We start from the raw sequence: 6,443 nt of genomic DNA, 5'->3' as shown, positions 1-6,443 counted from the left end.
GTGGCTGATTGAAAGCTGTCAGCACAAGGTCACCGAACAGGGAGTTGTGAAGAGAGGGGGACAGAAGCACACGATTGTACAGGGTCTCCGCCCCACAGATACCACAGATGTAAGGAGTGAAAGTGTACAGATGACAGCAAAATGTCACATAGGAAGTGCTTAGTTTTGAACACTACCTTTGTTTTTAACATTTTAATTTTATAGAATTTTCAAGAATGTTTAACAAATGAATGGCAAAATTACGATTTGACAGTTGGCTCTTGAGAGTAGCTTCCCATGGGAGGGTTTTGAGCAGAGGACGTGATCAGACTTGGGATCCCTCTGGCTGCTGTGTCGAGGACAAGTCAAAATCATTAAGAGATCGGCATTGGCAAGAGATGAAGGGGCTCCAAAGTGAAGAGTTGCCGGCGACGGTGGGGCTGGAGTGGTCCAGCTTGGTGTCCGCGTGCTCACTGGTGCAGTGCCCCCCGTGCCCACAAGGCGGCAGCAGAGTCCAAGCGACTGTGCTTCAGAGCGCGGCAGGGGACTGCCGTCCCTCGTCCCTCGGTTTGGATGGGGAGCTAAGGCCTCATCGGCAAGAACTTAGGTTCCCCACTGCTTCTGCCCTGCTCAGCCTGGCAGGGCACCCAGGCTGGGGTGTGGAGGGGACCCGACTCACCAGGGCATGATCCGGTGAACCTCTGCAAGCGCCTCTGCCCGCTGCCTTGGGCACTCCTGCTGGAGGCTGCCTTCTCTGGCCCCCACCCAGTCTCCTCAGGGTTGCCCCTGGGCTCCCGAGACCCCTGGCTTGCTTCAGCACAGTCCCAAGTGTGCTGTGGTCCCATTGTGTCCACTCCAAGCTGGGAGACTAGGACCCAACTCCCCACCCTCTCCTGGACTCTGTGAGTACGGCCCTTTACAAGGTGTCCCAGTTTATTCTCACCACAACCTCCAGTACCTTCCTCGGGGCCTAACTGCTACATACTAGCTGTGTGACTTTGGGCAAATTACTTAACCTCTCTGACCTTGGTTTCTTCTTTTGTAAAATGGGTTTAGGATTAAACGAATGACGGTGCCTGGCACAGATGAAATGCTCAGTGTTAATAAATAGTAGCAATTACTGTTTGCCCCCATTCTGCAGATGAGTAAACTGAGGCCTAGAAAGGTGACATGGCAGAGGCAGGATTAGAACTTGGGGCCACAGGAATGAAGCACAGAGAAGCCTACCACAGGGTCAAGCTGAAGCCTCAAACGTGACACTCCTGCAGGGGTCGGGCGCACGTGACTGCCCAGGTCCTGTGGCCCAGTGCGAGCTGAAGAAACGCCCAGCTGAGGATCCAGACTCTGGGGGAGTGTCAGGCGTGTGAGCGCTGAGTCCTACCTGCACCCGGAGGAGGAGCACTGGGCCAGAGGTCCAGAGACCAGGCACCTCTCTCTCAGCCTGTTGCCTCCCCTGTAAAATGAGGGCGGGCTGGGTCTGCTCCAGTACTCCCCCTACTTGTCTGGCCTTTCTTTCACTGAGGCCCAGCACGCTGTTTGTGGACGGAGGTCCCCAGGTCCCCTGGCCCCTCGCCTGTCTGGACCCTAAAGGATGCCTTCAGAGCCAGCTTCATACTGTGCGGGATGAGGTGCTCCCTCCTCCCCCACCCCTAGGCCCAGGCTCCCCAGTGGCCTCTCCGTCAACCCCCCACCCACCTTTCTCCCATCCCAGGCCCTGCCCACTCCCCCACCCGCAGCCCACACCACTGCAGGAATCCTTGGGCCTGCCAGGCCCTTGGAGGAACCGCCAGGAGGAAGCTGCGTGTGTGGTTTGGGCAGCAGAGGAGGGTCGTGGCCTCAGCCGGGATCTGGGCCAGCTCCTGGAAGGCAGGGCCTGCCTCCCTCGGCCAGGTTTTCCTCCCCCTCCCTCGCTGCTCTTACTCTGCCTCCCTTTGGGGCTTTCCCGTGTCACCCCTCCTTCCCTCTTCCCCCCTCAGGTGGCCTCCGGCAAGTCACTTCTCTATCCTTAGCTTCCATTTACTGTCTGTAAAGTGGGATCATCCTTGTACCCCCCTCCAGCGTTGTTGCAAGGGTTCCAGCAGATAAAGCACAGATGTAACATTTACTGGGGCGCCTGCCTCTGAAGACGCCCTTGATGCATGCCAGCCTGGCTTAGGGACATCCCTGTCACCCACCTGCCTCTCCACATGCCATCCACCATCCTTTTTTGTGGATGTGACTCCTAAACAGTGTGGATTATTTTTTATTTTATTAAACAGAGTGTGGGAACAGGGGAGGGCAGAGGGAGGACAGAGAGAATCCCAAGCAGGTTCCATGCTCAGCCAGGAGCCCGTCACAGGGCTTGATCTCACAACCCTGAGATCATGACCTGAGCCGAAATCAAGACCCGGATGTTTAACCGACTGAGTCACCCAGGTGCCCCCAAATCAGGGCTCCCGTGTTTTATATATTTTTTAAGAGATTTATTAATTAACTTATTTAGAGCACGCATGCACAAGTGGGAGGGGTAGGGGGTGAAGGAGAGAATCCAAACCCGACTCTGGCCTGAGCATGGAGCCTGACGCAGGGCTCCATCCCCAACCCTGAGATCACAACCTGAGCTGAAACCAAGAGTGGGGTGCTTCACAGACCGCGCCACCCAGGCGCCCCTGTGTTTTATATTTTCAATGAAACACTTCAAACACATTGAAAAATACTTTTTTTTAAGTTTTTTTTTTTTTAAGATTCTATTTATTTATTTGACAGAGAGAGAGAGACAGCCAGCGAGAGAGGGAACACAAGCAGGGGGAGTGGGAGAGGAAGAAGCAGGCTCCCAGCAAAGGAGCCTGATGTGGGGCTTGATCCCAGGACTCTGGGATCACGCCCTGAGCGGAAGGCAGATGCTTAACGACTGAGCCACCCAGGCGCCCCCATTGAAAAATACTTTTAACAGAGAAGCCACAGGAGCACCCAATACCCACACATGTTAATATTTTGTTGTATTGGCTTCAGATGTTTTTCAAATATTTATTTACTTACTTATGTGTTAAGTACCTACTCTGTCAGGCACTGTTCTGGGCACGGTGGACACAGCAATGAGCAATAGCATTAAAAACCAGCAAGACCTTAGGGAGCTCACTCTCAAGCTGGGGAGACAATATACACAGAAAGAAATCAAGGGGCACCTGGGTGGCTCGGTTGGTTGCGCGTCCAACTCGTGATTTCGGTGGCTCAGGTCATGATCTCAGGGTCCTGAGATCCAGCCCTGCTCCTGGCTCTGCACTCAGTGGGAGCCTGCTTGAGATTCTCTATCTCCCTCTTCCTCTACCCCTGCCCCCACTCACTCACTCTCTCTCTAAAATCTTTTTTAAAAATTAAAAAGTTCAATAGATGGTGAGTGCGAAGAGGTCATCAGAAGAATCAGGCAGGGAAGGGCATCAGGAGTGAGGGAAAGAGGCTTTTTTGAGCAAGTATCATTTAAGTTAAAACCACAGGGATGTGAAGGATTTGGCTTAACTGAAAACCTGGGGGCAAAGTGTTCCTGGCAAGGAATCAGTGAGTGCAAAGGTCCTGAGGCAGCAGCATGTCTAGCACATCTGAAGAACGGTGAGGCAGCCAGCAGGTCCTGGAGAGAGTCCTCAAACCAGCTGGGCCACTGGGTACAGAACCAGCCCCACACTCAACTCCTGTTTGGAATCATCTCATTTAGTTCTTGCTGCATGTTACAGGTGAGAATGACGGAACTGAGGCCCGAGCTGGACAGTAGCTTACCTGAGGTCATCCAGCTAGCAAGCAGGTGTCTTGGGATTTGAAGCCAGACCGGAGTCTCAGGTCAGAGCTGGGCTAGGGCCCTGGAGTGCCTGAAGAGGAGGAAGAAGGAGGGAGAGGCCACCCCACCCAGGAAATGCCGAGAAGGGAGCAGTCCTTCCCTGGCCTGAGGTTGACCCGCGGCTGAGAGATCTGAAGAAGGGACCTGCTTTCCCTTCCTGTGCTCCCAGGATAGGTACAGAGGCGCCTGAGATCGCTGAAGGTCCTGTGTTCATGCCCTTGCCTGGGCTCCCCTGAGCCTGGGTTTCCTGGGCGGCCGGCCTTACAGCCTTGGGCTACTGTAGTAATCACAGGCCTGTTCCCAAGGAGGCTCTGGGGGAGGGGAGAGACAAAGCGTCATTAGTGCCCCAGACCCTCCCAGCCTGGGTACCCTCCCCTCCCCGGCGCCATTCCTAAACCCTGCTCCATGTGTGGCTGGGCTGGACCAGTCTGCCCAGTCTCAGTTTACCCATTTGTACCCCAGTGGACCCATTGAGCCCCCTTCAAACTGATCGGATGAGGCCAAGCTGGGCCTCAGAGTCACCTAAGAAAAGGCTGGCTTAAAATCCACATTCTGGGCCCCCACACCACAGGCACTGACATATGGGGGACCTAGAATCTGCATTGTTTACAAGTGCGGGGGTGAATTCTGACACTTTATGAACCCCTCCTTTCCGCGGGACCCTTCTCTGTCCACCCCCAGGCCTCCAGGACACTACCTCGGGACAGATGCCCCTTCTGGGCTCCCACAGCCCCCACGAGTCTCCCATCACAGTAACCCCTGGGTGATCATGGTCTCCACCCCGCTCTGCCCCCCACCCCCCTGCAATTGTGAGCTGGGGGTGTGGTGGGGAGGCACAGCTGCTCACTGCCTGATGACTAAGTCCCCTTTCAAAGACAGAGTACTAGAGACTGAGGAAGGGCAGGGACTGGCCCAGGGTGATAGAGGGGAAGAGCTCACGTGGCAATTAGCAAGAACTCTGCGAAATGCTAACACTCACACAGCCCTTCCTGTCTGCCTGGAACTTCCTAAGGCCTTTACAAGTCCTAATTCATTTCATCTCCATAGCAACCCTTTGAGGTAGGTACTCCTAGTCTCCACATACTCTCAGGTGAGGGCTCTGAGGCACAGAGAGCTTAAGTAACTTGCCCCAGGCCACACAGCTTCTAAGCAATGATGTGGGAATGTAAATTAACAACTTCACACTTCCCATTGTGAGGCTCTCCATTTGCGGGGGAGGCAATTGGGGCTCAGGTCTTGTCACTCAGTCAGTGGGTGGCACGGCAGGGACCAGAACCTAGGCCTCTGAGTTGCCTGAGCTGCCTGTGTTGGGCGTGGGCTGGGCAGTGGCCGGAGGGCTCTGACCCCTCTGTCCAGCCAGCTCTGCCCACAGCTCAGGTCAAAGCCCCCCACTTGCCTTTGCTCCCCTGTCTTAGCTCCCTCAACTGTAAAGCAGGGAATACTGTTTCCTCCCTCACAGATAAGTTGAGAGCATTGTCCGTTGAAACAAGAAAGGCTTTGGAATAGTGCCTGCCACACGGGACGTACCCTTGAACTGTGCTGTTCTCATCTTCTTCCCTGCACTCACCTCCCTGCTCCCCGACCCGCTTCTCTTCCAGATGCAGCCCCCAGCCCAGGGAAGGGCTGAGCTGGGCTGCTGTAGGCGTGGGCGGCCGGGGGCGGGGACAGCCAGGCCCCTGCTGCTTGGCAGCTATCTCGGGGTCAGAAGTCAGGCCTGCCTCCCTGGACACAGCTGGTGGGGTTGGGGCCTGGTTCACCTGCCCCACCTATGCTTCTGGGAGCTCCCTCCTGCCCCAGCCCTGAGCCCAGGCAGCCTATCCTCAGCCTTGGAAGGAAAGGTTCAGCCTCGAGGCCATCGTCCAGATGAGAAAAAGCGGCCTAGGAGGTGGGAGGGGACAGGCCTGATTGTCCCTCGGAGACTGGAGGCGGGGTGCAGCTTTGTTTATACGCTGTTCCCTGTGCAGGGGTGGCCCTTCCCCCATCTTGGATCAGCCCAAATCCAATCTCAGGATCGTCCCAAATGCCACTTCCTGAGAAAGGGCCTCTTACCTGTCCCTCTCTTTAGCTGATGGCCCTCCTAAGAATCCCGTGCGGACCCTGAAGGATGTGTAGGAGCTGCCCAGGGGTTCGGGGACTGAGGGGGGCATTCCTGACTGACCACCCAGCCAGAGCAAAAGCAGGGCGATGGGAGGTGTTCTGGCACACTGGGGAACAAAGCGGTGTCCCGTGAAACTGTAACTATAACTTGGCAATGACTGGACTGTAACGTAGGTGGGGAAACTGAGGCTGAAGTGTCAGGGAGTTGCACCAGTCAGAACTCTCCTGGCTTTCGGGACAGGTCGGCCTCAATACCTGAATAAGCACGCCGCTCCTCGTTGGAAGAAGGAAAAGACCTCCTCCAAGTTCGGGAACACCCGCAGGCCCCCTCCAAAGCTCGTCCCCAGCCGCCCACGCAGGAGGCCTGGCTCATGGACTACAAGTCCCGGCAGGCCCCGCGCCGCGGCGCATGCTCGGCGGGAGCACTTTCGCGAGCCCGGCCGAGCCCGGGGGCCCACTCTTCCCCCATTGTCTGGCCGGCAGGGGCGGGGCAGGCGGCACACGGGCAAACCTATTGGTCGGCCTGCACGTCAGTCGCGCTCTGCGCCCGCCCCCATGC

The sequence above is a fragment of the Ursus americanus genome, chromosome 14 (assembly GCF_024610735.1).
Source record: "Ursus americanus isolate L20-20 chromosome 14, mUrsAme1.1.p, whole genome shotgun sequence".
Classification (NCBI taxonomy): domain Eukaryota; kingdom Metazoa; phylum Chordata; class Mammalia; order Carnivora; family Ursidae; genus Ursus; species Ursus americanus.
The sequence above is the reverse complement of the archived record's forward strand: the minus strand, read 5'-3'. Positions refer to the sequence as shown.